This window comes from Muntiacus reevesi, chromosome X, assembly GCF_963930625.1.
Source record: "Muntiacus reevesi chromosome X, mMunRee1.1, whole genome shotgun sequence".
Lineage (NCBI taxonomy): Eukaryota > Metazoa > Chordata > Mammalia > Artiodactyla > Cervidae > Muntiacus > Muntiacus reevesi.
Genome location: NC_089271.1, coordinates 133,099,499 through 133,109,555, shown reverse-complemented (window position 1 = coordinate 133,109,555; position 10,057 = coordinate 133,099,499). Strand labels below are relative to the sequence as shown.

The window sequence follows — 10,057 nt, the reverse complement described above, 5'->3', positions numbered from 1 at the left end:
CTTAAAGCTGAACATTGAGAAAACACAGATCATGGCATCTGGTCCCATCACTTCCTGGCTAATAGATGGGGAAGTATGACAGACATAATTTTGGGGGGCTACAAAATCACTACACATGGTGACTGCAGCCATGAAATTAAAAGCCGTTTGTTCCTTCGAAGAAAAGTTATGACCAAATTAGAGAGCATATTAAAAAGCAGACACATTACTTTGCCAACAAAGGTGCATCTAGTCAACGCTTTGGTGTTTCCAATAGTCACATATGGATGTGAGAGTTGGACTCTAAAGAAAGCTGAGCGCCAAAGAACTGATGCTTTTGAACTGTGGTGTTGGAGAAGACTCTTGAGAGTCCCTTGGACTGCCAGGAGATTGAACCAGTCCATCCTAAAGGAAATCAGACCTGCATACTCACTAAAAGGACTAAACCTGAAACTCTCAATATTTGGCCACCTGATGCGAGGAACTAATTCATTGGAGAAGTCCCTGATGCGGGGAAAGATTGAAGGCGGGAGGAGAAGGGGATGACAGAGGTGGAGATGGCTGGATGGCATCAATGGCTCCTTGGACATGAGTTTGAGTAAGCTCTGGCAGGTGGTGATGGACAGGGAGGCCTGGCGTGATGCAATTCATGGGGTCAGAAAGGGTAGGACACGACTAAGCAACTGAACTGAAATGAACTTATTTTGGTGGTGGGACAGGATTTTGGTCCCCTACGGGATGAACCAGGAAACCCAGCAGAGAATACAAATCTCTGGTGTAAGATGGCATGAGAGTGGGGGTGCAGGGCAGCAGTGGTCAGATTTTTCAGTAACTGCTTTAGTGACAAATGGGCTAGAAAGGACAGATTTGGGCTAGGCTGCCTCTCACTCTGTGTTCTTCCCATAAATCGCCGAGTGTCCTCAGTGCTGACGGGAGGTACTGGTGTAAAAACTCACATGAGGGAAGGCATAGTAGAGCATGCCCATGCTGCCTCTGCCTTGGTGCAACACACTGGCGTATTGATCGCCATTGCAGCCTGCTTCTGTTTCAAGGAGGAGACCAGGATCCTGAGAAGCCGCCTCTGTAGGCGGAGCTCCATCGTGGGCACCCCCTCAGTGACAGGCCCACTGGGGGTCACCTGCATGACCAGGAGCATTGAGTAACAATTGGCGCTCCGCTGAGGGACGCGTCCTGTTACTTCTTCCAGCTTGGGCTGCTCCAGGTGAAGGCGCTAGGCAAACTTCAGCTGGGTCAGCTTACTCCTGGAAGTGTGATCTTTTGAGGACTGCTGATCATCCCTGATACCCCTCTAGGACGTGCATAGATGTCGGGAAGCAGCTGTTTCTCAACAACATAAGCCTGTACCGACAAAGGTGCAGCTTCAGGGCATCATGTGAAGGATTCTTGAGCTTTTAGGTCTCATGTTTTGGTTCTTCCAGAGGCTTGGGCTCGGCCTCAGTGGTCCGAAGACTACGCTCGCTCTCTTGGATCTTCTTTCCTGTAGGAAGATTCGGAAGCCCCGTGGTGGGAGTGGCGGCTCCACTCTTCCAGCCCATGTCTGCTGTAGCAGAGGGATTTGCTGCTGGACTCCTTGGCCCCTTCACTGGGCTGATATTCCCTGTGGCTGTGCTCGGGGATTGCGGTCGGAGCCTCTGTCCGCAGGCTGCCTGCCACCCTTGGTCCTGCTGCGTTCCTCGTAAGGGAGTGGGTTGTCTTTCTGTGATCACCAGAGAGGCTCTGGCGCTTCCACCTGTCCTCCCAGGCCTTGGGCAGGACAGACCTCTTGGGCCCCATCTCCTCCCCAGCGCTCACCCCTCTGGCTGTGCACTGAGCAGCTATAGCCCTAGAGGCTGGTCCGTCAGAGCATTTGCAGCGGCTGGTCCGGTCCCCTTCCGAAATGGTCCTCTCGGTCTGAGTATAGAATGTGTGTGTTTGTGGGCGGGGTGGTTGGGCCGATGGGTCCTGTCCTGCACGTGGAAGTTGGCATCCAGGTTCCGGTGCCAGGTATATCCGTCTTGGAGTAGTGCACAGGGATAGGTCCGTTTTTATTCCAGTCCCAGAGAAAGGCAATGCCAAAGAATGCGCAAAGTCCCGCACGATTGCACTCACTTCACATGCTAGTGGGCTTCCCTTGTAGCACATTCAGTGAAGAATCTGCCTGCAGTGCAGGAGGCCCTGGTTCGATCCCTGGGTTGGGAAGATCCCCTGGAGAGGGAAATGGCGACCCACTCCAGTATCCTTGCCTGGAAAGTCTCGTGGACTGAGCAGCCTGCTGAGCTTCAGTCGGTGGGGTTGCAAAGAATTGGGCTCCACTGAGCGACTAACACTTACTCACGTACTTACACACGCTAGTACAATATGCTCAAAATTCTCCAATCCAGGCTTCAACAGTACATGATCCTTGAACTTGCAGATGTTGAAGCCAGATTTAGAAAAGGCAGGGGAACCAGAGATCAAATTGCCAACATCTGTTGGATCATCTAAAAAGCAAGAGAGTTCCAGAAAACTTCTACTTCTGCATTATTGACTACACCAAAGCCTTTGACTGTGTGGACCACAAGAAACTGTGGAAAATCCTTAGAGATGGGAATACCGGACACCTGACCAGCTTCTTGATAAATCTGTATGCCAGTCAGGAAGCAACAGTTAGAACTGGACATGGAACAGCAGACCGGTTCCAAATTGGGAAAGGAGTACATCAAGGTTGTATATTGTCACCTTGCTTATTTAACGTATATGCAGTGTACATCATGAGAAACCCTTGTCTGGATGAGGCGAAAGCTGGAATCAAGTTTGCTGGGAGAGATATCAATAAGCTCAGATATGCAGATGACACCACCCTTATGGCAGAACCTGAAGATGACCTAAAGAGCCTCTTGATGAAAGTGAAAGAAAAGAGTGAAAAAGATGGCTTCAAAAACTCAACATTCATAAAACTAAGGTCATGGCATCTGGTCCCATCACTTCATGGCAAATAGATTGGGAAACAGTGGAAACAGTGACAGACTTTTCTTTGGGGGCCTCCAAAATCACTGCAGATGTTGACTGCAGCCAGGAAGGTAAAAGATGGTTGCTCCTTGGAATAAAAGTTCTGCCCAACCTAGACAGCATATAAAAATGCTGAGACAAAACAAATAAAATAAAATGCAGGGACATTGCTTTGCCAACAAAGGTCCATCTGGTCAAGGCTTTGGTGTTTCCAGTAGTCATATGTGGATGTGAGAGTTGGACTCTAAAGAAAGCTGAGCACCAAAGAACTGATGCTTTTGATCTGCGGTGTTGGAGAAAACTCTTGAGAGTTCCTTGTACTTCAAGGAATTCCCACCAGTGCATTCTAAAGGAAATCAGTTCTGAATACTCAATGGAAGGACTGATGCTTAAACTGAAAGTCCAGTACTTTTGTCACCTGATAGGAAGATCTGCCTGATCTTAAAATATCCTGATGCTGGGAACGATTGAAGGAGGAGGAGACGGGGATGACAGAGGATGAGATGGTTGGATGGCATCGCTGGCTCATTGGACACCGGTTTGAATAAACTCCGGCAGTTAGTGATGAACAAGGAGGTATGACATGCTGTAGTCCGAGGGGTCTCAGTGTTGACCCAACTGAGCAACTGAACTCTAGTGATCTAGGAACTTAAAATATAATGAAGGCAGTAAAAGAAATGTCTTTTTCACAGTGTATCAGATGATTGCCAACCACATGTCTTATGTTGTATCATAACCATCAACGTATACACAAGTAGTTTTACCTCCAGTGATAGACCCAATCATGAAGTGCTGATCAACTCTTACTGTGCATCAAAATCGTCTGTGGAAAAAATTTTTTTAATATTTGGAAATTCTATTTTTTAAGTGTAGAAATTCTGGTTCAGTTGGCCAGAGGTTCGACCTGGTAACTTGGAAAGCTCTTCAGGTGAATTTAATGTATAATTTGAATTGAAACCCTTGTATTTGTTTAGAGTACATGTAGAGGCCAAAAGTTAGTTACTGGAGAAACTACGAGCAAATTGTGTTAGTCTCAGAAGAAAAGAATGTTGAATATTTGTGATGGGAAACAGTGTCAGTGAATGAACTTTAACCGTTTTAAAAATAGAATGCAATTGTTTATTAAAATCTTATTCAACAAAATTTGTTGAGTGCCTGTTATGAGTCAATCAGTGTGCCAAGCTCTAAAGACTTGAAGACAGGGTCCTTGCCTTCGTGAGACAGTTTGACTTATGTTTCTTTAAGTCAAAAAATAATTACACAAATAACTAATCACAAATATTGTGCATGCTATGAAAAATATCTCAAGAGTGTTTAGTCTAGTCTGGAAGCTCAAGGGAAGCCTTTCATAAGTGTTGTTTAAAGTTTGCATTTGATGTATGACCTGGGTAAATGTTTCTATGTGTCTAGGGGCTCTGAAGCAAGAAAGAATGCTGTTGTAATGGTCCCTAAACCAGCAGCATCATCTAAGAACCTATAGAGATGCAAATAATCAAGTCCCACCTTAGACCTACCTAATGAGAAATTTTGGGAGTGGAGTCCAGGTATCTGTGTCTCAACAAGCCCTTCAGAGGATTGTGACCTAAATAAAGTGTGAAACTTCCCTGGTAGGCCAGTGGTCAAGACTCTGAGTTTGCAATGCAGGGACCTGGGTTCAGTCCCTGATCCCACATACCACAGGTGGCCATTTCTTCCTGCCCACCCTCCCCCGCCCCGTCCCCAGGATCTTCCCAACTTAGTGATCGAACCCATGTCTCTTGCCTCTCCTGCATTGGCAGGCAGATTCTTTACCACTCTGCCATCTGGGAAGCTCTAAGATCCCACATGTGGGAGGAAGATGGAAGATCCTGCCCATGTGCCACAACTAAGACCAGCACAACCAAATTAAATAAATATTTAACAAATAAAAAGAAAATGGTTAATTGTATGGGACTTCCCTGGCAGTCCAGTGGTTAGGACTCCACGCTTCCACTGCAGGGCATGTGGGTTTGATCCCTGGTTGGGGAACTAAGGTCCCACAAGCTGCATGGTGCAGCCAAAAAAAAAAAAAAAAGTCACCTTGGAAGTTGTGAGGAGGGGGATATGGAGGGTGAAAGAAACAAGAACACTTGTGAGACACATGTAGTGGTCTAGGCAAAATATGAAGGAAAAATAGTGATAGTGTGGATGGAGAGATGCAAGTATATATAAGAAATAATAGGTGGTAGACTTGATCAGACTTTGTGATAGGATACTGAAATGAGATACTGGATGCCATTGACTGAAATAAGAATAGCAGGGAAATTGAAAAGCTAAGCCAGTTTGAGGTGACAAAAGTGTATGTTGGGGAGCATGGATCAGATAATCCTCATAATTCTTGCAATATTGTGAGGATTGTGGAGATGAATGAAGTAATTGCTTAGTCTCACACACATGCTAAATAGCAGAAATGGATTGAAACCTAGGTCTGTCTGACTCTACAAGCTATGCTCTTTTTGTTTATACTAAATGGCATTTTCATGGTAGTGAGTCTTTAGTATTGTGTAAGGCAATATGGTATGGCAGAAAAGAATTAAAGAGGGCTCTTTGGGCCTCTCCTGGTCCGATGAACCATGTGGAAGTAGCGGAAAAGAACCGCAGTTTAGAAAAAGGAAATCACAGTGAAGAACTGAATGAAAATGTGCAGAAAATAAGACATAGGAAATCATGGAGCGGAGACTTTGAGTGCAGAGCCTCAAAGTTGACTTACAAGCATAATTATTGTTTGGATTTGACTTGCTATAGAGGTGATTACACTACAGGCTTGAGAATAGGGGAGTCACATAATCTGAATATCAAATAGGGAATAGACTTGTTTTCGTGGTGGTGTTAGGGCCAAGGGCAGACTTGCCCCAAGATGTGCCACTCTGGCATGAAGATTATTTTGAGCTGAAAACAAACAACCAAGCCCCAAAAGACTAAGGGAAAACCTTGGAGCTTCCCCCAACTGCCTAAAAGAATTTTAGAAGGTCTGTTCCAAGAAGTTATGACCATAGATAACTATAGTGAAGTATTATGTATGGTAGAAAGGGAGGAACTTGGCAAAGCCCATTTGATCAGTTGTCTCTGTGTGCCATTGCATTTGGAGGGCCAAAAAAGTATTTGTTTCCCAAATGTTAACTCTTTATCTTCTTGTAAATTACCTTACTTCGCCTTGATGCCTCAGACCCCTACCTCCTCCTCCTTAATCCAGAATAAGTATATCTCACCTTGTCTTGATGTCTTTGAAATTCTTCATACTTATGTGATTTCCCTGTGCACATGTAATAAATTTGATTTTCTCCTATTAGTCTGCCTCATGTCATTTTAATTGCCAGCCAAAACATCTAAGAGGGGAAAGAAGGGAAATTTCTCCTGCCCCAACAATGGCAATAAGGAGACAAGCATTCATTCAGCTGACTGTAATTTGATTTGGGGTCTAGAGAGGAAGAGACACATCCAAGACCTCTAAATTTTAGGAGCTCCTTGGAATTCTTGAGAATTATTTCTTAAGATCTTTGCAGATTTTCAAATCCATGAATACCACTCTAGCATATAATGTCCCCATAAAATGTAGTGAAGTATGACTGAAAATTTTAAGGGAACCCTTTGGGTCTTTAACAGTCTTATAAATACAGTCTAAAATAATTCATAAAGCTCTTAAATTCTACCAATATTATAAGTCACTGTGCTCTTAGATCGTTTCACTTTAAGCACCATTACTTGGAAATTGACATTCTCTGTACAGCCTTTATACAAGAAAGTTACTTAGTCCTACCCTATTCCTAAACTTTGCTATGTCATCCATTTCCAATAGAGAACAAAACTATGTTAAAAAGCAGGCACTTAAAGAAAAAGAAAATGAAGTCTATGGTGGCCAATCAGATAGTTTCACTTACTAGCTAAGTAACTCACCTCCACATAACCAGCTACAGAGAGGACATGGCCTAATTTCACGCCTCAGAACACTGACAAATGACTGTGTGTCATGAACCTTCAGAATCACTTGAGAATAGTTAGAATTGAGTTTTAAGCCTAGGAATACTTGGTCCAGGTTGAATATACATTAACCCTTTTGTCACTTAAGGTAAGACTGTTGGCCCATGCCCTCACCTACCCACTAATCATAATTACTTATTAGGGGCCTTTCTGCTTGTAACACTCAAATCATATGTCAAAAGGGGGCTAAGCATGGAACCAGCTCACTTATATGAGCATGAAAGTGTTGTCTTTTTTTTTCTTTTTAAACACAGCATTACTCTATTACATCTGTGAAAACCCTATGCCAGTGATTTTTGCCTCCCAGGCAACATTTGGTAAGACTTTGGTTGGTTCAGGGCTCCCTGGGTGGCTAAGATGGTAAAGAATCTGCCTGCAATGCAGGAGACTGGGGTTCAATCCCTGGGTCGGGAAGATCCCCTGGAGAAGGAAATGGCAATCCACTCCAGTATTCTTTTTTTTTTTTTCTTTATTGAAAGATAATTGTTTTACAGAATTTTGTTGTTTTCTGTCACACCTCAACGTGAATCAGCCATAGGTATACATATATCCCCTCCCTTTTGAACCTCCCTCCCATCTCCCTTCCCACTCCGGTATTCTTGCCTGGAGAATTTCATGGACAAAGGAGCCTGGTGGGCTACAGTCCATGGGGTTGCAAAGAGTTGGACACAAATTAGCGACTAACACTTTCACTTACGGTTGGTACAACTTGGTGAGTTGTGTTACTGGCATCTAGTGGGTAGAAGGCAGGGATGTGACTAAACATCCCACAATACATATGACAGTCCCCTGCAACATAGAATTACCCAGCTCAAGATATCTGTAATGTTAAGGCTAAGAAACCCTCAAGGGAATCATCTAATCAGGGAAAGGCCATTTACAATTTTTCCCACTAAAAACTGTGTTTGGTCCCCACTTTGTTCTTTTTGGTTCTGTCAGTCTTATGATTAGGACAATCTACAATTCCTACAGTAAAGGATACAGATTTTGTTCTGTTTACAAACACTTCTCTTGAGTAACATTTGTCCCATGTATAAAAATTGCTATGAATTGAATGTGTCCCCACCAAATTCATATGTTGAAACCTTAAACCTAGCATGATGCCATTGGGAAATGGGGCCTTTGGGAGGTCATTAGGTCATGAGAGTAGAGCCCTTATCAGTTACATCGTGTCCTTATGAGAAGAGGCTGGAGGGCTGGCTCACTTCCTTTCCACCATGTGAAGATGGAAGTCAGTCTTCTGCCTCTGGGAAGAGGGTGCTCACCTAGAACTTGGCTCCAGTGGCACCCTGATCTTGAACATCCAGTCTCCAGAACTGTGAAAAATAAATGTTGCTTAAGCCACCCAGTTTATGGTATTTTGTTATAGCAGACAAATATTTTGCATCAATTGTGCTAATTCTGAGTTGTAGTAGAGAAAGTCATCCCTTATAGTCCCATAATATTTGCATTTTAGTGAGGAATACAGATCAGCAGATGATAACAATGCTGAATGGCAAGTGCTGTGATGGCAGAAGTTGAGGTTCTTAGGGAGCTTGATGTGGATTTGTTGAGACCGGGCATTTGAGAGCAACTCACCTTAGAAGTGTAACTCTTCTCTCATAGCATAACTGAGCAGGAACCTATGGAGCCTTCCTGGGACAGGCCCCTCCCCCATGTCTTCTGCTGTAGCTCCTCTCTGAAGTACCTAGATAACAGTATCTGATGCACGTTTCCTGAGCTATTTTGCAGATGATAAACCCCCCAGCAAATGGAAGATGTTAACTACTTGATGACCCGATGACCATGGGCACATAGCCCCAGGCCTCCTGGGGATTGACAATGATAACCCCTGTGACACTGCCCTGTTACCTCACCATCAATCAGTCAGACAATTGTGTATGAACTGATCACACATGGGGAAGGGGGGGATTCATTTTGGGGTTTTCTGTAAGATGTTGTGAAAACCCTGAAGAAACTTTTTGGTCAACCAATATATAAAAATGAGAGGCAAAAGTCCCCGTCAACACCTGTCAATTTCCCTTCCCAAAGGAAGCCAACAGAGTTATAAATACCCTGCTGGCCTTGTCTTCACTTCTTTTGAATGTTTTTAGATTTACATGCTGTTTATAATCTTGAGGGTTTTAAAGCATAAATTGTATCATGATATAAATACAGGTGTAAACTTCTTCCCCTTTTCACTTTTGCAATATTTTCTGGAAATATTTAAATATCAGTCCATAATTTATTGGGGCTCTTATTTCACCAAAGTTCCCCCAATTCCTTTTCTGTAAAGTGGGCAGGGCAGTGGACTGCCCACTGAAGATGCAGTGGATTGTGGGGTGATGGGGAAACGAACGCCTTAGCTGAGGGTTACATACAGACCATCTACACCTGAGAACTCCTCCCCTAGACCACCATCTGCCACCCAAAGCATTTCTCCTTTCCAATTTTTACCCAAGCCCATTAGGCTGCACATTTTTGTCTGCTCCTCCCCTCAGGAATGTCTTTGATGTTTACCTTATTTGTGATTTCATTTGGATAAATGTACCTAAGGAGGGGAAAGGCAGGGAGCTCCCAGTGGGATTGGCCCCAGGACCTGCCCACTCCCTTTTGTCAGCTATGCTTCAGAGGAAACACAATTGGTTGCTTTTAGATGTAATTTAAATGATAATCAGGCTTTTAGAAAGAAGGCCAGGAAAGGAATTTGGAAAATTTTCAAAAAAGTAAAATGCAGTTAACAGGAAGCAGAGAATGGAGGCACCTGGCTGGGCAAGCCCACAGTAAAATAACATATGTTTGGAAAGCCCTAGCCACAGAGGGGATTTGAACTGTTAACTATATTATGGGAGTTTTTTTCTTCCTGTCTTCAAAGGTTTTATTAGTGGTTTACAGAATCTAGAGAACAGGCAATCTGAATTACCATTTGAAAAATTATCTGCAACGCCATGTTTTGCTTTACAATTTTTATAAAAGGTGGTATGTCTTAATCCCTCCAGATGATCACAAAGCAGATATGGATATCGACTTTTGTTTGTTTTCAGCCAAAAATGGGATGGACTAAGGCAGGTGTGATTGTTAGGGGAAGCACACTGACTGAAACCCGCCCACCTTG

General features: G+C 43.7%; 1 pseudogene; it reads right to left on the bottom strand.

The window, feature by feature from the left end:
• Nucleotides 1-831: 831 nt before the first annotated feature.
• Nucleotides 832-2,024, bottom strand: LOC136154720 (putative RNA-binding protein 15B; annotated as a pseudogene).
• Nucleotides 2,025-10,057: the final 8,033 nt, after the last annotated feature.